Source organism: Rana temporaria, chromosome 5 (genome assembly GCF_905171775.1).
Source record: "Rana temporaria chromosome 5, aRanTem1.1, whole genome shotgun sequence".
Lineage (NCBI taxonomy): Eukaryota > Metazoa > Chordata > Amphibia > Anura > Ranidae > Rana > Rana temporaria.
The window spans coordinates 322,979,120-322,993,865 of record NC_053493.1 but is presented as its reverse complement, the minus strand read 5'-3'; positions in this window follow the sequence as shown (position 1 = coordinate 322,993,865).

The window sequence follows — 14,746 nt, the reverse complement described above, 5'->3', positions numbered from 1 at the left end:
ATGAACAGTAGGAGGGTCTTAAAGGGGCATTAAATACCAGAGTGCAGAGCTGTCACTTGTAAACACAGAAACTAGGCTTCTGTGTTTACAAGTGATTGTGGTGAGCAGGCACCAAAGGGTGAGCAGGCACCAAAGAGCTGGAGGTGGTGGGACTGAGTTCCACCAAGTTCCCCCCTCCAAAAAATCCCTGTACCTTCATATCTATTTTCTAGGATAGTAGAATAATGATTACCAATAGCTTAGTTTTGCTTTAACAGTAAACATTTTGAGTTTCAGCATATAAGCCCTTGCAGACAAATAAAATCCCAGATGAAATTCAGTGGCTCCTTATCGATTTGTTAGAATAATGAAAGAAACCTTATTGTGCTTTTAAAATCTGTGCCTCTATTCACCTGTCTGCTGACCTGCCTTTTGTGGACTGCTTATTTGATCGCCTTCCATCTGTGGCACCTGCTGATCATCTCCGCCTGACGCTGTGAGAGTGCGACGAGCGGGGGAGGAGCCAACGATCACCTGACCATCCAGGAAGTACTTACATGGCAGCGGCACCCTGCTGGGCCAGATAAGACATTTACCTTCATTGTGCTTTTAAAATCTGTGCCTCTATTCACCTGTCTGCTGACCTGCCTTTTGTGGACTGCTTATTTGATCGCCTTCCATCTGTGGCACCTGCTGATCATCTCCGCCTGACGCTGTGAGAGTGCGACGAGCGGGGGAGGAGCCAACGATCACCTGACCATCCAGGAAGTACTTACATGGCAGCGGCACCCTGCTGGGCCAGATAAGACATTTACCTTCATTGTGCTTTTAAAATCTGTGCCTCTATTCACCTGTCTGCTGACCTGCCTTTTGTGGACTGCTTATTTGATCGCCTTCCATCTGTGGCACCTGCTGATCATCTCCGCCTGACGCTGTGAGAGTGCGACGAGCGGGGGAGGAGCCAGCGATCACCTGACCATCCAGGAAGTACTTACCTCTGGTTAATGGAGAATAGAAGCCATAATATCTTGGTCCTAAAGGCCGATAGGTAAATAATACAAGGATGAGAAGTAACTAATGTAATTTTTAAATAGATCTCAATCAGCGGGACTTAATTCACTTGATTCTATTTTATGTTAGATTGAAGGTTTTATATTGGATATTTTAAAGTTGTGCCTGTTGGTATTTTTATCATTTGACTATTTAATTGTGTGTTATAAGGTGTAAACTTTTGTGATATGGCACAAGACAGAGTGTTAGCTGTATCATTAATATGTTACTCTTTTGAATATTTAACAAGTTTAAATAAGTGCTATTCCTTAAACGATCGCACTAAGGTAAAAATTTTAAAATACAATATTATGCGTAGTTCTATAAGGAATAATGGTGATTACGGGTCGGAACCTACATATCCTGACCCAGTAGTACAGGACAAAAGGATACCCCAGGATACATCAGGAAAAAAGACGGAGATTTTAAAGGCAGGTCTCATAAATGTCCGCTCAGCTATAAAAAATGCAGCGGCCATTTATGATTTAATAGTTGAGCAAAAATTGGACCTACTTGCCATGACGGAGACGTGGTTTTCGGCTGCTTCTCCCCCACGGCTGGATGAATTAGTTCCAGGGGGATATAAAATAGTGAAGTGTGATCGCCAGTTTAAAAGGGGAGGAGGTATAGCCCTTATTTTTAGAGCGATATTTGATTTTGAGGTCGTGAACTGCACAGAAATTTATACTTCACTAGAAAGCCTAGTTTTAAGGTGGAAGAAAAGTCCGGAAGAGACCGTTGGCTTTATTATCATATATCATCCTCCGAGTACGAATGCAATTGCCTTAAAGGATATTACAGAATTGTTATCAGCCTCAGTGTTGCAGTTTCCCAAGTCTTTAATTGTGGGAGACTTCAATATGTGGGCAGATGATATTAGCAATACAGAAGTTCAGCAACTTCTTTGTTATGCTAATAGCCTGGGTTATACAGAGGAAGTGAGTAAACCCACCCATAGGGCTGGGCACACTTTGGATTGGATACTACATAATGGCTGTGTAACCGGGACGGACCCACCGCTAGAGGTGGCTTGGAGTGACCATTTCTTTATAGGCTTTAAAATAGTGGGTAATGTAAAGAAAAAACCCCCTCATATACCTAATAGAGTTGTTAAACCATCGCTTACACGCAATTACTCAAATGTGTCCGCAGATGCTTTCTCTAGAATATTTCTAGAGAATGCAGATATCGGGGTATTTAAAAAAATACATACCGTTGAGGATAAAATAGAAGCATTTAATTCAACAATAATAAAAACTTTAGATCTTTTGGCCCCAAAAAAACAGAGTCAAAATATAAGATCCCCAACAAATAATCCGCTCTGGTTTATTCAAAATACTCGCATGTTAAAATGGAGTTGCAGAGCGTTAGAAAAAACATGGAGGAAAGACCCTAATTCCTGTACTAGAGAGGCATATAGAGCGGCGTTGAAAATATATAAAGCTGAAATAAAAAAAGCAAAAAGAACTTATTTAACGGAGAAAATTAGGTTGGCGGAAAACAAGGCCGCAGAATTATTTAAAGTCACCAACACTCTTGCAAATCCAATTTGTTTAGATACCAAGGAAGAACTCTCTCCAGAATTAAGTGAGAAATTAGCAGAGTATTTTAAGCAAAAAATAATAGACATAAGAAATAATATACATGACTCTTGTTACACAGAAAGTTTTCCTGTATATAAAGGGGTACGTTTTACCTGTTTTTCGGCGGTAACTAGTGTAGAGATACTGACTATTCTCAAATCACTTAGAGCTTCGTCGTCAGCGCTTGACCCCTGCATTGCGCAGCTGGTGAAGGACTCGGCTGTTACCTTGGCACCATTTATAGCAGACATTATTAATATGTCCTTCGCTATTGGAACAGTGCCAAGTATTTTGAAGCAGGCGGTTATAATCCCCTTGTTGAAGAAGGCTAACGTGCCACGGTCCGATCTAAGTAATAACCGACCTATTTCGACCTTGCCTTTCCTAGCTAAAATAATGGAGAGAGCTGTTGTGTGGCAACTTCAACCGCACTTGGAGTCCAATGATATTTTTGATGAATATCAGTCTGGATTCCGCCCTGGTAGAGGCACAGAGACCACCCTGATTAAAGTTAAGGATGACTGCCTATGGGCCATGGACAGCGATGAGGCTTCAGCATTAATATTGCTGGATCTGTCGGCTGCATTTGATACTGTAGATCATGCCAGACTTTTGGAAAGGCTGGTGTCTGTGGCCGGGTTTGAGGACATGGCATTGACATGGATGGCCTCATTCCTGCAGAATAGAACTCAGAGGGTAAGACTAGGGACATATTATTCATCTAATAGCTCCTTGTCCTGCGGGGTTCCTCAGGGTTCTGCGCTATCGCCGATATTATTTAATATCTACATAAGGCCACTACTATATATTATTCGGCGCCATAATCTTAGCTTTCATGTTTATGCAGATGATACGCAAATCTATTTTAGGCTACCTAAAAATGAGGAAGTTCAGGTAGATTTGGCATCCTGCCTGGAGGAAATACAGTCCTGGATGGGAGCCAATTATTTAAAACTTAATGGCTCCAAAACAGAATGTATTATTATCAGTAATCAGAGCAAAATCAGTGTGACTGATTTTCCGTCTTGGCCGGTTTCGTTTATGCCATCCCCGACCCGGGCTAACCAAGTTCGGAACTTGGGAATCATTGTGGATTCCAAATTGTCATTGAAGGCGCAGGTAAATCAGGTGGTAAGCGCATGTTACTACCAACTGAAACTCCTGCGCTCTACATTGCATTTCATTGACGAGGTGGATAAAGTCCAAGTGATCAATGCTTTTATTGGTAGTCGGCTGGACTATTGTAACGCGTTATACATGGGGTGTCCAAAAACCCTTCTGCATAAGCTTCAACTGATTCAAAATGCCGCAGCAAGGTTATTAACGGGTGTGGGTCGTCGGGACCATATTACACCTTCTCTGAAAGCCCTGCATTGGCTACCGGTGGCTGAGCGGGTCTTGTTCAAAGTGGGTTGTATCGTCCATAAAGCCATCCATAAGATAGGCCCAGGGTATCTGCAAGAAAAATTTACCTGTTACGTTCCCAACAGATCACTGAGATCTGCTGATCAGGCAAATCTGACTGTCCCTAAATTTAGAAGAACTAAATGTGGAGGGAGGACGTTGGATGCGCAGGGCTCAATATTCTGGAATTCTCTACCTCTATATATAAGACGTGAGAAGGATTTACTAAAATTCAGGAAATTTTTAAAAACGTTCCTATTTGTTCAAGTGTATGGCCCTAATTAGGGTAAGATATTAGTATTGGTATGGTATTTTAGCTTTTTTAAATGTTATTATGTATTTTATATTGTTATCTTATAGTATGAGAGATGTGTTCTGTATTTTTTCATATGTTGGTTCTATGAGCGCATCGAGGCCTGCTGGTAATGACTGCGCTCTCAATAAGCATTTTAAATAAATAAATTAAATAAATGAAACAAAATGCATGCTTTGCCATTGCCGACCTCTCGAAAATTTTTGTAGCCTGGCTTTTTTGCCGATTCTCTGGCTTTAATAGGCTTTGGTTCATTCTGAGACCAGGAATACGTATGCAGCAAGTAAAGCATTCAGAACTCCCTGCTTGATCCAGGCCAGTCACTTAGAAAACCAACTGAACCCAGAGTATCAGCATTACAGAAAGGAAACAACGTTTTTCTGGAGGTGGTGGGCAATGGCATACTACTACTTCTATTGTGATACAAGACAAAGACAAAGATTCCCCACCCCATATCATTCCTAAAGGATAAGCTCCTATTTAAATGGCAAGTACTATTTCTTCAACAGTACAAACAAATGTCAACCATCCCAACCTATAGCTAGCCTTTGCAGCAAAGAGCACATGGAAGGGCAACACATGTCAAAAAGCAAACAAAAATTCACAGCTCACTTACCAGCCAGCCTGCAACAGACCGAATTGACCCTGTCTAATAGTTCACGTTAAAACCAGCGGTTTCGTTTGACCACATTTGCAAATATATGCCTGAGCTGCAACGGCAACATTACGGAAGTCTAGTGTACTGAAATCATAATCTTGAGAATTCCCCAAGATGAGAAGTATGGGAATTTATTTTATTGTAGACTCATACTTACCTAGGTGGATACAGCATCAGACCAATGCTGCATCTGTCCCCCGCCATCTCTACCACTGAGAACTGAGCGATCAAACACCACTGATTGCTCAGCTCTCAGGACTTCCTGGGCAGACAGCTGGTGACTGTCAGTCACCGGGTCTTTGCCCCCCCCCCCCCCCCCCGCGATTACTGGAGCGCTGGACTGAGCTGTGAAGGGGGCAGGAGTGTCCGGCTCAGGCTCTGAGCGGCTCACTGAGAGGCTGAATCGGGGTGCCGGTCCAGGCATGTGGGCGAATCCTGATCACATGGTTGCAATCTTTCCCAAGCCTAGACAGGCTTGGTGATGTTGGCTGACAGCGGGCTTCAGCCCACCATCTACTGAAAACAGGTCACAAATGGGTCATTCTGCACTCTTGTGATCCACAGGAGAAGTACAGCCAATCAAGCTTTGGCTGTACCTCTCCTTTAATAGAAAGAGTAAGGGCGGGCATGCCTTTAGGGAGCCCACTCCTCCGTAAAGGTATAGGCACGCACTGGACACCCAGCAAAAGCACAATGGCAACAAAGGTATCCAGCGCATCCTCTAACGACGCACTGGATACCTTCACTTCCATTGTGCTTTTGCTGGGTGTCCAGTGCCTCAATTTGGGGGACTCTCATGTGCTCCTGCCTTCAAAGACTAGTTATAGGTTAGGGTGATTGCTATTTGTTTGGTGAAGTGGTGAGGGGATGCACTGGATACCTTCACTGGGTGTCTAGTGCATGCCTATACATGCCTTGGTGATGTTGGCTGACAGTGGGCTTCAGCCCACCATCTACTGAAAACAGGTCACAAACGGGTCATTCTGCACTCTTGTGATTCACAAGGGAAGATAGATAGATTAAAGGAGTTGTAAAGGAAAAAAAAAAAAAAATCACCTTAATGCAATCTATACATTAAGGTGAAAAAACATCTCATGATGCCACCCCCCCCCCCCCAGCCCCCGTTTTACTTACCTGACCCATCGAAAGTCTCGCGCTCGGTCCCGAGATCCTCTTGGCCTCTCAGCCTGGCCGCTGATTGGCTAGAGCGGATGGCCATTGGCTGGCGCTGCTGTCAATCACATCCAGTGACGCGGCGGGGCTGAGTGATACAGTGAGCGGCTATGACCGCTCGCTGTATCACGGGAGTGCGCCCGCAAAGACTCATCACCATGCAAGCTCTCTCGCATTAATGTAGTGAGTTCTTGCGGGGAGGACCAGAGACAGCCGCCGAGGGACCCCAGAAGACGTGGATCGGGGCCACTCTGTGCAAAACGAACTGCACAGTGGAGGTAAGTATAACATGTTTGTTATTTTAAAGCAAAAACATTTTTTCCTTTAGTAACCCTTTAAGAGCAGGCATGCTGGGTGTCTAGTGCATGCCTATACATTTAAGGAGGGGTGGCCTTTTTGAGAAGTACTAATTTTTGCAGTCGTGGTTGGAGAGTATCATTTTTAATTAACACATTGTTACAGATCCGGGACATATCTGTTTGCTCCTCTATGTCCCTCCATTAGTAATCTCATCCAATGGGAATAGAAATGAAGGTGCAGTAAATGGCTCTAAGTGCTTTCAAGAGCTTCACTGTTAAGAGAAAGGCATTACGTTGCACATTATACTCATCTATCTTAAGTCTCGTACACACGATCGGATTTCCATCGGACAAATCCGTGGAATTTTGTGCGAAGGGCGTTGGCCGTGAACTTGGTATGCATACAGATGGCAGAAATTTTTCAGCCAACATACACAAAACTACATGTTTTTTCAGCTGTTTAGCGCCACCCTTTGGGCAACTACTGCTAATGTTGTCTTATGGTTAGCATTGGTTCGGAGCATGAGTGTTTGTACTTTGGGTATTTTTTTTTTTCGATGGACTTGTGTACAATCCGACAAGACACATTTGTTGTCGGAAAATTTGAAAGCATACTATAAAACATTTGTTGTTGGAAATTCCAACAATTGTCCAATGGACAATGCATATAAACGGTTGGATTTTCCGACAAAACCCTGCCATCACACATTTGTTGTCGGAAAATCAGATTGTTAGGTTCACCCCAGCTCCGACAAGCAACACGATATATGTTAAATATACCTCCATTCTTTTTTGCAATACAATCAATGCTACACTGATTGTGCAAGACAAAGGGAATTTTAATATTGCATCCTTTCCTCTTTTCCCATAACTTAGTAGTGAGTTATGTATTTGGTGTCTGAGAAGTTAAACAGGCATTTTGCAAGTCTAGTGCTTGCCACAACCAGGAAAGGAAATGACACAGAAATAGAGAAATAAGTTCAGTGAGGGTCTAAAAATAACTCACTGCCAGACAACAAAAACTTACCACGGCCTATGACAGTGGTGCTCATCTTTCATGGTAATGGGGGTCTACAATGCGGCCCTCGACTTCACCAATAGGGTACACATAAAATTCAGTGTCAGGGACAGCAGATACACAACAGGATATAGTCAAAGAATGTGGGCATGATACAGGAGACCTTTAAAGACTGCAGAAATTGTACAAGAGATGGTCAAAGACTGTGGACATGATACAAAAGATGACCAGAGACTGCAGACAGGATACAAGAGATATTAAGATATTGCAAACATGATAAAAGAGATGGTCAGACACTGCCAATATGGTAAAGGAGAGGATCAGAGACTGCGGACATAATATAGGAGATGGTCAGAAGCTGCAGACACAATACAGCCGCTAGCCCAAAGATTGTAGGCGCGACGGACCATCAGTCAGGTTCATCAGTTAACCGATCGTGTGTACGCGGCCTTACAGATCGGCGCAAACAAACTGAAAAATTACACTGTTAGTAATGAGGTGTTCCCTCCATAATGAGGGGTTCCCACCTGTAAATCGCACGTATCTGCATTCTGCAACCTGTAAATCGCACATATATGCATCCTGCACCCTGTAAATCGCACGTATATCTGCATTCTGCACCCTGTAAATATCACATATCTGCATCCTGCACCCTGTAAATCGCACGTATATCTGCATTCTGCACCCTGTAAATAGCACATATCTGCATCCTGCACCCTGTAAATAGCACATATCTGCATCCTGCACCCTGTAAATAGCACATATCTGCATCCTGCACCCTGTAAATAGCACATATCTGCATCCTGCACCCTGTAAATAGCACATATCTGCATCCTGCACCCTGTAAATAGCACATATCTGCATTCTGCAATCTGTAAACATCACTCATCTGAATTCTGCACCCTGTAAATCGCACGTATCTGCATTCTGCAACCTGTATATCGCACATATCTGCATTCTGCACCCTGTAAATCGCACGTATATCTGCATTCTGCACCCTGTAAATCGCACGTATCTGCATTCTGCACCCTGTAAATCGCACGTATATCTGCATTCTGCACCCTGTAAATCGCACGTATATCTGCATTCTGCACCCTGTAAATCGCACGTATCTGCATTCTGCAACCTGTATATCGCACATATGTGCATTCTGCACCCTGTATATCGCACGTATATCTGCATTCTGCACCCTGTAAATAGCACATATATGCATCCTGCACCCTGTAAATAGCACATATCTGTATTCTGCAATCTGTAAACATCACTCATCTGAATTCTGCACCCTGTAAATAGCACGTATCTGCATTCTGCACCCTGTAAATAGCACGTATCTGCATTCTGCACCCTGTAAATAGCACGTATCTGCATTCTGCACCCTGTAAATAGCACATATCTGCATTCTGCAACCTGTAAATAGCACATATCTGCATTCTGCACCCTGTAAATAGCACATATCTGCATTCTGCAACCTGTAAATAGCACATATCTGCATTCTGCACCCTGTAAATAGCACATATCTGCATTCTGCACCCTGTAAATAGCATGTATCTGCATTCTGCAACCTCCCAATCAGGTCAGCTACAGTGCTACACTATACACATGGCAGGGGGGTGATGGACACAGCAATCACCCCCCCCCCCCCAGACTAACACAGGGTGGCAGGGCAGACAGACACACTCCTCCAGGCTCCAGCCTCTTCTTCTTACAAGTACAACACTACTACAAGTCCCAGCATTAAAAAATAAAAAGGCATGACCACTAGGGTGACCACATTTTCAAACTACAATTCAGGGACACCTTCCCTTTCCAAAAATCAGCTTTTGCTGTTTCGAATCACAGCACAGTGATTGGACACAAGAGGCAGGATTTATGATTTCTCCAATCACAAGCAGGGGGTGGGAATATGCTCCTCCAGGCATTCCCGGCCAGGACAAGTACTGTCAGTGAGTAAAAGGGGGATGTGGCAGGCTTTTTTAGGGGCATCAGATTGGCCTGGGGGGTATGGCTGTGTCAGTTTCATTCCAGGACACTGTATTGTCCTGGAATGAATGTGCCCGGGACAGACCTGCAAAATCCGGGACTGTCCCAGGCAATCCGGGACACGTGGTCACACTAATGACCACTCATCCTCCTTGTAGTTCTCCATTGTCTCCTGGGGCTCAGGTGCATGCTATCCACCATCTTTGTCCAGTTTTTCTCTCACTCCTGGGACTTGTATTACCATAGAAGGTGGATTGCATGCACCTGAGCCCCAGGAGAAGATGGAGAACTACAAATCCCAGCAGGTTATAATATAAGGCTCCAAGGTGGATGGGTGTGGATTGTATGCACCTGAGCCCCAGGAGAAGATGGAGAACTACAAGTCCCAGAAGGTTATAATATAAGGCTCTGAGGTGGATGGATGTCTGGACAAAAAAGACAAAACCGGTATGTTCTAAGGCGTTTGTCTCACTACAAAAAATTGCAGATGTGTCTTTAGTTACTGCTGTCCGCCCTCCACCAGCCAATTCTGCATGGCCTTTAATTTCATAAATATTATGAAAATTATTTTGATGTATGGGGTGGGGAGTTAAAAAAATGTCTGACCCAGCTGTCACTGGTATATCTTGTTACAGTTCTGAAGAATTTGGTTTGGTGACACGATGTCATGGGTCCTCTTGACTGATACGTTTTGGGTTTCAGGTAAGGGTAGTATTACTATTTGTGAGGTGTAATTTAAAGGTTATAGGGGTTGTAAAGGCTTGTTTTTTATTTTCTAAATAGGTTCCTGTGTGTCTCCTTGCAGGGATGTAGTCCCAAGGGTGGGTGCGAGCATGCTGACTAACCCCCAGCCAGAACTGCTCGGATGATGGTGGAAAGCCTACTGAGGAGAAACAGGAAGTGAGAAATTCAGACAAAGAAAAAAATATTTAGAAGGGAAATCGAAGGAAAAGGTAAGTGAACCAACAATGCACCAGCTAAAAGGAACCTATTTAGAAAATAAAAAACAAACCTTTACAACCCCTTTAGATTAAGTCTGGGGTTTGGGCGTATGGGGCGTTTGATTGTAGAATCGTTAGCTGTATGCTGTGAACTACTAGGCGCTGGGTTCTCGGTTCTGAAAAATGTATCTACTTGCTAGTTTCTTGAGCAACTTTTCATGGGGAGGGGACAGGACGGCAGGAGAGTCTGTGTGAGACTAAGGAAGCCTTTACCATATCCCGAACTCTGTACATCATTACGGGCCTGTTTTAGAGTGGTGCACTTCCGCACCCACACTGTGTGAGTACCCCGGCAGGGGATTTCTTTATTTAATAAACCTTTAAAAACTTTACTTGCACCATCCAAGTTTTTTTCTATCTTCTATGATCTGGAACATATACTAAGCAGACCTGGATCCCAGGATTGCCCAATAGAACCCAGCTGTGGCTCATAAGCGTGCACAGACCAAGCTTAAAGGGGTTGTAAAGGAATTTTTTTTTTTTCATAATAAGCATCCTTTACCTGCAGACATTCCTCTTTTCACTTCCTCATTGTTCGTTTTTGCTCAGAAGTTGCTCTATTTCTTCTCTGTTCTGTTCACTTCCTGCTTGTCTGATTGTTACTCACCACCGTGATGGGAGGCTTTACTGCGGTGGTCAGTGACGTGCTCGCCCCCTCCTGGGAACTACATCTGTGCAGCAGGACACTCTCTACGTGTTAGAGACTTCAAGGTGGTGTGAATTACTGGGCGTGCCGAAATTCATACTGGGAAATGTAGTTCTTACATGAATGAGCGCCGTAAACCAGGAAGTGAATGAGAGAACAGAAACTAGAACGCCGGAGGTGATATAGATGAAGGAATTTAATAGGTATTTACTCGTTTTTTTTAACAGAATCATTACACTATTCTGTCTGTCTACCTTGCAGACATAGGGCCAGATCCACATATAATTGGATAATTGGATAGGCGCAGCTTATCAGAGATACGCTACGCCGCCGTATCTTAACTGGCTTTAAGTCAAATCCAGGAAGATTTCGCGCCGTAAGTTACGGCGGCGTAGTGTATTTCTGGCGGCGGAATTCAAATCGGCGGGTAGGGGGCGTGATTCATTTAAATGAAGCGCGTCCCCGCGCCGATTGAACTGCGCATGCTCCGTTTCAAAATTTCCCGCCGTGCTTTGCGCGAAATGACGTTTTGAACTTAGACGTGACTTACGTCCGTCACTATTCACGGACAACTTACGCAAAAAAAAAAAAATTCAAATTTCGACGCGGGAATGATGGCCATACCTTAACATGGCAAGTCTATCTATACGCCGCAAAATAGCAGCTTTAACTATACGCCAGAAAAAGCCGACTAGAGACGACATAAGAGAATGCGACGGCCGCGTGTACGTTCGTGGATCGTTGGAAAAAGCTAATTTGCATACCCGACGCGGAAAAAGAACGCAAACTCCACCCAGCGGGCGCCAAAGTATTGCACCTACGATCCGAAGGCGTACGAAGCCGTACGCCTGTCGGATCGAATCCAGAAGCCGTCGTATCTTGGTTTGAGGATTCAAACTAAAGATACGACGCGGGTAATTTGAAAGTAAGCCGGCGTATCAGTAGATACGCCGGCGTACTCGCTATGTGGATCTGGCCCATTAATTTTAGGCAACATTTTTTTTCCCCTTACACCCCGTTTAACTGCAAGGTGACACGCTCTGAGGTGAGCGTCCATTACCTTGGGGGAGCACCTGTGTGACAGCACTCTGATACAGCTTTTTGGATCACTCACTGGGCTGTGTGGTTTTATGAACTGTAATACTTATCATTCCAGGAATGCTGCTATTTGAATATCACATCTACTGAAACATTTTGGAGTATTCATTATATGCACTGGAGCACTTAAAGAATATTTATACAAGGACTGACACAAGGTGTGTCAATATATATTCATTCTTTAGGATTTATTATCACCATTTTTTTATATTTATGCATGTTTTTGCACTGTGTTTGCACTGTGTTTTATTTTACCTATAACAACTTATGATAAAAAATGATGTTCTTTTGCAAGGATCATACATTCCACATTAATAATTATGGGCCAGATTCACAGAGATCTGCGGCGGCGTAACGTATCGTCTTTACGTTACACCGCCGCAAGTTTTCAACGCAAGTGCCTGATTCACCAAGTACTTGCGTGTAAACTTCCGGCGGTGTAACGTAAAGCCGGCCGGCGCAAGCCCGCCTAATTCAAATGGGGCATGTACCATTTAAATTAGGGGCGCTCCCGCACCGAAAGTTCTGCGCATGCTCCGTGTGAAAATTTTTCGCCGTGCTTTGCGCGAAATTACGGCACCCCGACATATTTTTTGAACGGCGACGTGTGTTACGTCGTTTGGTATTCCCAGACGTCTTACGCAAAAAAAAAAAATATTGAAATTCGACGCGGGAACGACGGCCATACTTTAATATGGCTGTTCTAAATGTAAGCCATGAAAAAGCAGGCTTATGTTTGCGACGGGAAAAACCGACTAGCGACGACGCAAAAGAATGCGACGAACGCGCGTACCTTCGTGGATCGCCGTAAACAGCTAATTTGCATACCCGACGCGGGAAAACAACGCAAACTCCAACCAGCGGCCGCCGGAAAATTACACCTAAGATCCGAAGGCGTACGAAGCCGTACGCCTGTCGGATCTTAGCCAAAAGTCGTCGTATCTTTGTTTGTGAATTACAAATAAAGATACGACGCGGCAAATTTGAAAGTACGCCGGAGTATCAGCAGATACTCCGGCGTACTTTTTCTGTGTATCTGGCCCTAGGCTACCAAAATTAGTGTATGCTGTAAATTGCCTCCAGCATTGTTGGCACTACACATGATTGTGCAGTATCCCCACAAACATTTTAGTGAGAGCAGTAATTCTAGTGCTAGACCTCCTCTGTAACTCTAAACTGTTAACCTGGAAAAATGTTTAAAGTGTCGCCTATGGAGATTTTTAAGTGCCGTAGTTTAGCACCATTCCACAAGCATGTGTAATTCTAAAGTGTGACATGTTAGGTATCTATTTACCCCAAAAATTGCATTTTATAAAATCGCTGTGCAAATATCATGTGACATAACAAATTGCAACGACCACCATTATATTCTCATATAATGGTGGCTATACTAGCCATTGCCCCAACAAATTGCCCGCGGGCCTTGGCATAATTTTCTACCATGCAGCTGCTCCCTGGTGTCAAAAAGGTTGGGGACCGCTGCTGTAGAGAACAAAGAAACATGAAAAAAGACACATAACTTAAAACTGATAAAGCCAGTTTAGAATATTTCACATATTGTATACAAGAGTCTACACCCACATTTGAATCTCCAAAAACCTAACCACTTAACCTTTGCAGACATAAGAAATTCAATATAAAGTAACAGGGAACCTGACCTAAATACTTAACATTTCAGCAAATGTTTGCCATATATGAGGTGTACAGGTTCCTCCTTTGATCAGTGTACTAAAGGGGACAGAAAAACATGAAAACAATCATTAGCAAATTCATGACAGATACAGTATAGGACAAACCCGAGGAATGCATACAAAGGTTCTATACATGTGCAGGAACATGCAAATATATCCAGGTTGTATTGTATTGTTGTAGCAAGGTTCCAGGCCTCCTCTAGTCTAATGAGAACCTTCAGAGCCAAGAACTGCTGAAATCCTTCCATATAGAGTGAGTTCTAAGGCATAGTGGGTGTAATGCAAGTTAGATTCATGGGTGCCAGATGCTTCTTGAATGCAAAGAGATTTTATTTCTCTTAAACGGAACTTTAGGAGGGTTAGGGCCAGGACACCCTTAGGTAGTTGCAATGTTAATTGGCAGACTATGAGACTTCTACAGGTGGACAGCCATGCAGGGAAAGGCATCCAGCAAGACGCCACATCTGCATGTGTAGGAATGCTGTCCTATGGCAAAAGTCTTTAACAGTTTCTAACACAAGGTGTAACAGTTCCGTCACTTCCACTACAATCACTTCTTGTAGTTCTTCAACCCACTGAGCTCCCAGTCTCTCTCACTAGACTAGATGATTTAGTGCCACTGAATCCCTTGAGCTCTTCCAATCTTCACTGTAGTATCTTCCTCAAATGTCACCCCCACTTCTCTGCTGGGTCCCTAGCTTGGCACTCCATATACCTATTAAGGTTTACCCCACTGGCCTGCTCGGTCTCTGGCTTGACACACAAGGCTGCTCTGCAAGCGTCACCTCTGTTGGCTGGGTCCCTGGCTTGACACCTGCTGAATTTACCTGTATCTTCACCGTCCCCAGTTGGC